The sequence below is a fragment of the Canis lupus genome, chromosome 10, assembly GCF_048164855.1.
Source record: "Canis lupus baileyi chromosome 10, mCanLup2.hap1, whole genome shotgun sequence".
NCBI classification, from domain to species: domain Eukaryota; kingdom Metazoa; phylum Chordata; class Mammalia; order Carnivora; family Canidae; genus Canis; species Canis lupus.
In genome coordinates, this window is record NC_132847.1 from 57,259,035 (window position 1) to 57,269,378 (window position 10,344).

Consider the following 10,344-nt stretch of genomic DNA (forward strand, 5'->3'; position numbering starts at 1 on the left):
ATGCTATGATATGGATGAGCCTTGTAAATATTCTGCTAAGTGAAATGAACAAGACCCCGAAGGACAAATATTATATAGTTCCACTTACATGAGGTACCTAGAATAGGCAAAATGCCTATTTTAGGTACTTAGAATAGGCAAATTTCTCTATGAGAAAGTGTAATAGAAATTACAAGGGGATGGGGAAGGAGAAATGAGGAATTATTGTTTAATGGGTATAGAGTTTCTGTTTGGGATGATGAAACACTTCTAGAAATGTATAGTGGTAATTGTTGTAGAATACTGTGAATATGCTTGATACCACTGAATTGCCACTTAAAAATGGTTAAAATAGTAAATTTTGTTATGTATATTTTACCACAATACAGAATTTTTTAAGTGAGACCATAAAATACCCAAAGAGAATAAAGGCAGATATTTATATACTCTTGGATCGAGGAAAGGAAGGCCTTCATGAGCCCAACATCAAAAACAGCACACAGAAAGCAAAATATTGCTGGATTGACCTTAGAAATATTACAAATGTGTGTGCCAGAAAATCTCAGGAACCACCTAAAAAGACAAGTATGAGTAAGAACATTTTTTGAAACACATTTGTAACACGTGACACGGGGTTAAAATTTATAAGCAGCACACACAAGTCAGTAAGTCAGAGAAGCAGTGAAAATAATGGACAGATCAACAATCCATTCACACACACACACACACACAAAAAAGACTAAATGTGTAAACAGCAGAACCTTTTAACTACTTCAGTAATTTTGACCTATAATATTGATCAGATTATTTTTAGGAGCGGGGGAGGCTCTAATCTTCATCTCTTAAATGGGGAAAACAGCCATGCCAGTCTGCTGGGGGAAGGATCAGAGGAGATTGGTGGAAATTGGGACAAGGAAGATGGAAGATAACTTGGCAACTTCCCAAAAGTCCTGGAGCTTGTATGTCCTGTGGTTTAGGAGTTCCATTTGTAAGAGTTTGTCATAAAAAAAATCATACATGCTTACAAATATGTTCATCACAGCATTACTTACTACTTCAAAAAATAGAAAACAATATAAATGTCCAAAAATCTGAAGCCGGTTAGGTAACTGATTAAGTACTTTTTGCAGGAGGATATGGAATGATATGGAAAATACTAGGTTAACAAAGCAGACCACAGAACTATTTTCACAAAAGTTACTATTTGGTTATATATATATATATATATATATATATATATATATATATATATATACAATTTAAATATGTATATATAAAAGATTGGAAAGATGATGCATAATGTTGGTAGCATTTTCTCCAGGGTGTGGGATGAAGAATAATTCTCATTTTCTCATATTCTTCTTTTTTTGCTTTTCTGTATTTATATTTTAAAAAATTATAAGTTAAATCTTTAAAAAAGGGGAACCTGGGTGGCTTGGTGGTTGAGCGTTTGCCTTTGGCTCAGGTTGTGATCCCCGGGTCCTGGGATCGGCTTCTGCATAGGGCTCCCTGCAGGGAGCCTGCTTCTCCCTCTGCCTAGGCTCTGCCTCTCTCTGTGTGTCTCTCATGAATAAATAAAAAGAATCTTTAAAAAATAAAAAAAATGTCTTTAAAAATGTAAGTACACATCTGTTCCTGTTTTTAAGCAGCTCCAAAGTTGGATATAATTTCTTACTTCAAGAATGGGGATCATACAGACTTCCAGGTGTAAAATAGTCACAGGAATGAAAAGTACAGCCTGGGGAATATCATCAGTAGTCTTGTAATAACTTTGTATGGTGACAGATGGTGACGACACTTATCGTGGAGAGCATTAAAGAAAAAAATAAAAGAATAGAGATCATAAACCTTTTCTCTGAGCTACAAGAAACAATCAAGAAAGTCACATACAAAAAGCAGATTAAGTTAAGGAACTTTCTTAGAGAAAGAAATACATGACATCCAACTCTTGGGAGCTGTAGATTAAGAACACAGACTAGAATACCATCATTGTCATGGTAAAGAGTTGGAGGTTTCTAATGCAGGTTTCTAACCTTTTCCACCCTGTTGCAAATTGAATTATGTCTCCTCTAAATTCGTGTGTTGAAGCCCTCACTGCCCCCTCCCCCAGGACCTCAGAATGTGACTATTTTTTTAAGATAGGGCCCTTAAAGAAGTGATTAAGGCAAAATGAGGTTCCAATCTGACTGAGAAGGTTAGGACACAGACCAGATGGGGGAAGACCACGTAAAAACACAGGGAGAAGACAGCCGGCTATCTAAAACCAAAGGAGGGAGAACTTAGCTGACATCAGCCCTGTTGACTTCTTGATCTTGGGTTTCTAGCCTCCAGAATTGTAGAAAATAAATGTCTCTTGTTTCAACCACACAATCTATACTTTGGCAGCCTGACCAAACAAATACACACAAATAACACAACAAAATGAGCTTCCTTGGAAACCCATCCAAGACACAGCCCAAGGTGGCTTAGAGCACCCAGGAAAACTCTTTGAAGCCTTATGTTATAAAAATAAACAAATACAAATTAATATCAGGCAGTTTTATATAAAATATTTATGCCAACTTCCAAAAAGCAAAATAGCCACACCCACACCCTGCTCCCAAGCACCTTCACTCTGAGGGATGTGGGGAGGGGCAAGGCGTACAGTCCCCAGTTGGGGTGGCAGGTGTCAGAAAACCTGGCCACTGGAATTTTCACTCCCTCCTTACAAACTCTCTAGGCTTGGTTTCTTCATCTGTAATATAAGAGTCATAATCCATACCCAGGACATCCCACTGAATGTTTGTGAAGTCCAAGAGGTAATGATGGAAAATTTTCACCTTGGTATTCCTAATACCGACAGGCTCAGTGTAGTTCCAGAGGAAAAGAAAATAAAAATGAAAAAAAGATTTAAGTTTTCAGCTTAGGGAAACTTCCTTTGATCTGGATACATTAATTGTGTATTCTAATATATGCACTTCTGGTTATTACATCAAAATGTAGTTAACATCCCTTCCCTACCCTCCCTTCCTTCTCAGGAGACTATTGTGAGCTGCAATGCAAGAGGTTGTCAGAAAGCGACGCCTTGTGGCCTTCATGTTGTACTGTCCCTGGGTGTATTGGGTATTCTCAGTTTTGTCAAAGGGCTTAAAAGAAGCACCAAGCAATACCCACCTCCTTCCCCTACAATGTTACTGATTTGACAGCCTTTTTAAAAAAGATTTATCTATGTATTTGAGAGAGAGAACGAGCAGGGGGAGGGGGAGAGGGAGAGAGAGAGAGAACCTCCAGGCTGACTCCCTGCTGAGCGTGGAACCCAATGTGACCTGGGCTCAATCCCAGCATCTGAGATCATGATCTGAGTAGAAACCAAGAGTTGGCTGCTCAAGTGGTTGAGCCACCCGGTTCCTCCAATAATTTGACACCCTTAAAGTCAGTATATTTTACATATTCCTTCGACTCATTTATTTACTGAAGGCAAGAGAAATGGATTTTCTTTTTTTTTAATTTTTATTTATTATTTATGATAGTCACAGAGAGAGAGAGAGAGGCAGAGACACAGGCAGAGGGAGAAGCAGGCTCCATGCACCGGGAGCCCGACGTGGGATTCGATCCTGTGTCTCCAGGATCGCGCCCTGGGCCAAAGGTAGGCGCCAAACCGCTGCGCCACCCAGGGATCCCAGAAATGGATTTTCTATCAAAATCTTGTATTTCTTTCTGTTCAATACAGGGGTTTATTACATACACTAATGACCATTATGCTTCAAGTTATTGGAGTTGTCTTCCTTGTCAAATTTCTTCCTCCTCTACTATAGGATAATTTTTAGTCTCTTATTAAGGAAGGAGTACAGTCTTACTGAAAATACGTTTTTAAAATTTTAGGCTTTCTGGTCAGCAAAACATCATCATATCCTTTCTAATGGATCTATTCATGAGTAGTATAATTTTCGTTTCATAAGAAGCCTAAAGAATTCATGTTTATTTGGCACACATGATTTTCAGAAACATAATTTTTTAGGGGAATTAGGTTCATTTAAATCCACAAGTCATTTGCAAATAGGATTCTCAGGCAGTTTTCTGTAAAATACTGAATTAGAGAAACAATGTTAAGTTTTGTTTGCATACCTCATCATATGATATAATCTCAGAAGTCAAAACAGCCCCCCTCCCCAGTAGGATCACTGTAACGAATGTCCACCCATCAAAGTTCGCATGACTGAACACAATGGAGATTTGACTCCACAGGTTAAATACTTGTTAGCTAATATAGAATCTTCAGATAGGTGTCTATTGGGTATCTGCTTCCAGGTCAGGTTGTGATCTTGGGCTCCTGGGTTTGAGCCCCACGATGAGCCCCAAGTCAGGGTCCCTGCTCAGCAGGGAATCTGCTTCTCCCTCTCCCTCTGCTCCTCCCCACTGCTTGTGCTCTCTTTCAAATAAATAAATAAATAAAATCTTAAAAAAAAAGAACCTTGAAGGGATGACTGGACATTGCAGACCTTGAGAGTTTTTCTATTTTCTATATTTATTGAAATATATTTATATTTCAATATAAATTAAAAGTGAATCAAATTCTGCCAAAGGAACTTTGGTGCCAGGGAAACTTGCTTTTTAATTTATTTTATATTTTAAAGAATCACATAACAAGACAGAATAGTTCTAGGGCTTTTTTTTGGTAAACATGTTTTATTTTTATTTTATTTATTTATTTTTTAACATGTTTTATTTTATTAACATTGTTGTATCATACAATATATATGAGATGGTTTTAATATTTTTTAAGTTGATCTTTTTATTTTTAGTTTAATCTTTATAAGGCAGAGAAAAGAAAATTAGAATATCTGTGTTTTATGTTCTTGATATGCTTGGCAAGAAATGTAGCAATATTATTTAACAGGTAGGGGGAGGAAATCCCATTGGGGTGTTAAGTAAGTATCAAATCTTGGTGGTTCCTTCATCACTTCTTCTAGAGTTTCTGGAGTTAGATGGTCTGAATTTGAATTCTGGCTCCATCATCACTAGATGTGTGACCTTGGATAAGTTACTTAACCTCTCAGTGACTGAGTTTCTTTATCTATATAACTAAGGATAATCATAATACCTCTCCTGTGGTGTTATTACACAATTATGTGAGATACCCATGTGAAGTGTTTATACAATACCTGATTATAGAACACATTTAAGAAGTGCTGGCTAGCTACTAATATTAGTAGGAATTCTAGGAATCATGGGTTCTCTGAGCTAGTAGGGATCTCCCAACATGTGTTTGATCTAGATCATTGCTCAAACTCTCTTACTTTTATTTCAGGCTCGCAGACAAAAAGGTTTTTCTGTTTCTTCCCGGTTTCATTAACTAACAGGGGGCTCTGAGTCTCCTAAATGGGAGTCAATTAGATAGTAATGTTCCTTCAATGAGGAATAATGTCCCTTTATTTTTTTTTTTTTTTAGAATAATGTCCCTTTAAAACAGAAAATGACCATCATCCTGAAGAGCTGGTGTGGCTTCATGACCCATCAGCTGAAGCATATCTCAGGTGTTGCCTTTCTTCTTCTTCTTCTTCTTTTTTTTTTAAATAATTAGTTAGTTAATTAATTGATTATATATATTTTTGCCTTTCTTCTTTCCATTGGATTATTGGGAGCCTACTAGCTCCAGGACTGGGTGAAGATGGCTTTTGAGTGATTTCTATGCTGTTCACATGCACTACGAATCTCCAGGGAGCATGAAGAGAGAGGGAAAATTGAGATGAACATAGCTCTCTGCCATTGTTTTAAATAAAGGCTGAGAGCCATAGAATATAGCAAAAGTCATCCACTCAAATGCCTACAGAGAGAAAGCAAGTAATAATATACATGAGTGAAGTGGGCTGAGTGTAAGGGAAAAAACCTGCAGTGCAAGCAGAATGTAAATGTCAATTGACACTTGGCCTTGATGTTGGGTAATAATAGGGTGTGGTGTGGCTATGGGGAACTAAAGAACATATGACCTACATAAAGGAGTACCTCTAATCAGCTCTTTTCTTCTTCTCAAAAGAAACTAGAAATGCAGATTTTATTTAAATAATAATAATGATGATGATGATAATGATGATGAGAAAAACCACTTTGTAGGGAAACGTTGTGCTAACAGAAGCGAACATGTCTGTTTGCCGCATATGACATGCATGTGGTCAGTTTGCAACCACTGAAATACAGATTTTTGGGCTTATCCATTCCAACCTCTCACCCAGTGGAGGAATTCTGTCTCTAGCCTCCTGATTTGAACCCTTCTAGAGATGGGGTGGCCACTCTATTTCATCATGTAAACGATTTTGTTCATGAGCTAAAACTGTCTCGGTGGAATTTACTGCATTCCATCCTCCTTGGTCACTTTGAAGCGATGAGGAGTAGGACAGCACCTTATATTTGACGACTTCCCAAAGAAGGTAGTAGTTGCCTTGCCATGCTTTCCCACTACCCCCAAATTGTCCTTTAACCATGACATGATTGCTAGGCTTGTCCCTGTCCGGCTGTGCCTCCCCTAGAACGGCCCCTTAGACATCACATGACCAGAACTGGAGGTAAGTTGGCAGGGAAATAAATGCAGACCCCTTGTAACGTTCATCTCCAAGATGCTAAGCAAATGAGAATATCTGTCCTACCAAGGCATATCTTCCCCCTTTGACATATATTTTGAAGAAATCAGGCAATGGGAAAAAGAAAGATCTTGCTTCTGCAAAGCCATGTGGGAAAAGGAAGGATTTTATTGGGGTAGGAGTTTCCTTGGAGATGACACAAGGGATTCTTACTGATGCTGCGTTCGTGTTTACCCTGGCGCCTTGGGATGCTCTGAGAACAGCAAGAAGATACAGAAGCCTGCTCCGGAAGTTCAGTCTTCTCCTTCCTCTTCAGCCTGCCCACAGGTGTACCACTCCGTCGCTTTTCTTAAGATGACCAGACCCTCCACAACTTTCCTCAGTATCCAGCCACCCGATGGGAAACCCATGTCTCCTGCCAAGTCACACAGGGAATAGCCACCCACAGCTGGGCCATCTCTCCACATCCCACCAGCATCAGGCAGTCCAGTGGTTCTGAAGTTTTCAGCTAAAGGGTGTTGACCGTCCCCTATGTGGTGGTGGGAAGAGGGTACGAAAGCGAAGAAAACTTTGGGTGCCCCTCATTTTATAGGGGAGGAGAACTTGTCTAATGCCCACCCTGTTCTCCAGGGGATACAAAAGAGTTGGCTGCTGCTCCCTGGACTCCACATTCTCTTGCATCCTCTAGTTTTGATCCACTAGGCCCACCTCACCCCCACCTTCAGGCTGTACGCACAGGGTTGGGGAAGGCGGGGGGAGCGAAAGTGGAGGTTGCAGGTCTGTCCTGCAGCAATCACATGAAACCACGACTTCCTGCAAGCCTATATTGAGAATACAGCTTCACATCTCGTGGTCCTTAGACCTCAGGGCGGAAGCTCTGAAACCAAATCCGGAGACGCTGGTAATATTCCAGTGACTTTCCCACTACAGAGTTGAAATTTACTCCCAGGTGGCCTTCTCCACGGGCTGTAGGAAGAGGCTGGCCTGTGGTGCTCTCGTCCCCGGCTCTTCCCCACACAGTGGAAACAGCTTTTAGGAGTGCGCATGAGACATCTCTAGGTTTCAGGAATGGTCTAGGTAGAATCGTCGCATGACTTCCCCTATTGGGTGAGCCACTGTAGCAAGGAATTAGAAGGAGGAAGGAGTTAAATGTGTGGGCTGCTGACACTACCGTGATCCCAGAATCTTCCCTTCCCTTTATCTTCTCTCAGTGCACTGCCTCACCAATTTATCTATAAATCTATATTTGTCTCACAGATATCAGGTTTGTGTTTTTCTTGAGACTCTAGATTGAACGAGATTTGACATTTCCTTCTGTTTCCTGCAGGACATCTTTTCCCAGAGCATGTTCAGGCTTAGCGTGGTTTTTTTTCCTTTTTCTTTCTTTTTTTTTTATTTGGTTGTTGTTTTGGTTTGGTTTCTTAGAAGATTTTATTTATTTATTTGCAAGAGAGAGACAGAGATAGCGACAGAAAGCACAGCAGAAAGGAGAGGGAGAAGCAGGCTCCCTGCTCAGCGTGGGGGCTCAATCCCAGGACCCTGGAATCGTGACCTGAGCTGAAGGCAGATGCTTAAGTGACTGAGCCTCCCAGGCGCCCCCAGGCTTAGCATGTTCTCTACTGTTTGTCTTTACGCTGCAGAATATTCGTAGACTCTACACTGATTTCTTTTCCTGCCCAGGAAAAGGCATATTTTATGGAGGTATATACTTACGGTGTGTGACTATATATTTATATATTGTGTGTGATTATATGTATATGCATGTGTGTATAGATGTGTATAATCACACATCATAAGTACAGCTCAAAAAATCTTCATGATGTGAACACAGCCCTGTAACCAGTGCTTAGATCAAGAACTTGAGGGCAGCCTGGGTGGCTCAGTGGTTTAGCACCACCTTCAGACCAGAGTGTGATCCTGGGGACCCGGGATCGAGTCCCACATTGGGGTCCCTGCGGGGAGCCTGCTTATGTCTCTGACTCTCTCTCTCTGTGTCTCTCACGAGTAAATAAATAAAATCTTTAAAAAAAAAAAAAAAAAGAACTTGAACATTACCGGCCTCCAGAAGCCCCTCTCATACCATCTTTCCCACTACCCATCCCGCCAAGGGCAACAACTATTCTGATGTCTAATAGATTAGCCTCGCTTGTTTTTGAACTTGATATTATTGGAATCTTCCGGTACATTCTCTTTATGTCTGGCTTCTTTCAGTTTGCATGGTTTTTTTTAGATCCATTCATATCACATGTACTTGTAATTTTTTTTTTGTAATTCCTTGCTGTGAATATACTATATCACTTTTTTCCCTGTTCTGTTGATAGCATTTGGTTATTTTCCAGTTTTTACCAGCCTGATCATTTTTAAGCAGCAAATATCCCACCTAAAGCTGGCATTTCTCCCCAGAAGGGGGAGCATCTTCCATCTTCTTCCTCTGCTCCAGGCGAGCAGAGTCTAACTGGACCCTGGAGGCCTGAGCGCTCCTGGTGCAGTGGTCGGGGACGAGGGTGGGGGCCAGGCAATGGGCAGCTAGGGCAGATTCTGTCTCTGCTGTAGCTTTTTGCATATCATTGGCTTGCCTGCGCGTCAGTACAGTGGGAGCTTCCCCTGCTCACACTGTCCTGGCCAGAGACGCTCAGACTGGGGCTTAGAGCCTCGGGGGATGCAGGGATGAATCACAGAAGTGTGCAAATCTACTAAATTCAAAAAGATTGTACCTTTATTTCAAGATCATCTAACTAGGCATATTCCTGGTCATGGGAATCCAGTGGCTTCTGATGAGCAATTCAGGGAAGTGGTGAAGAGGGTGTGTCCTGGCATTGTGCCTGCTAAACTCCCCTCTCAATCTCAGCTGTGTGGCTCAGGACAGCACTCATCCTCTGCCGCCTGAGTACCTTTAGATGCAGAAGGACAGCAATAATTGTTCCGACTCTGGGGTCCCCGCGAGATTTAAATGAGCTTAATGCCCACAAAGCACTTTGCCTAGTGCTCAGTGAACATCATCTCTCAATCACCATTTGATTTGTGTGTATTACCTGGGTGGCCCCATCATTGTCGATGGCTCAGGAGAAAAACACAAAGGTGGATTGAGCAGGAAGTGATCTGTGAGAGCCAAGTGAAGGCCACATGATATCACGGAGTGCTGAACAAATGAAGTTTTCACAGTGGTTTAAATAAAGAAAAGCAGTGTGATAATTGAGTCATCACACCAGGCAGGCTGAGCTCAAAGGAGTGTGCTTGGGAGCGGTCGGTGCTGTGCTCATGTTGTGAGCTACAATTTATTTTTCTGCAAAACCTCATCTATCCCATTAAATCAATGTTGTTAATACGATTTTTATTGGTTTTGTCATTTTATTTGCATTGAGTTTATAAATTTGTTTTGCTTTTATATGAAAGATGTAAGCATGAGCTTATATTTCGTTTGAACATATTTGGGTAACTTTATAAAAACAATTTAAGTCGACACTGTGTCTTAAAAGGTGTCCCTGTGGTTTTTAGTTTCAGAAACACTGCTCTGGGGTTTTTGCATTGGAATTCAGATGGAGGGGAATCAAAGGCTTTTCCTTTTGACACAGAGCCCTAACTCACCACGAGTGCCAGAGCTCTCCAGTTACAGATATGATAAACCAGGGTCCAGACAGCAGCCAAGACATTAAGAGCGAAGAGTGCCAAGCCAATAGCTCTTTGTCATCACGGGAGCCTGGAGGCCGGCAGCCCCTTGAATCTCACCCCACTCCAAAGCTCTGAGTGTGGACTTGATTTTGTGATCCAGGTGACCATTGCGTTACTGGTATCACCTTCTAAGATTTCTACT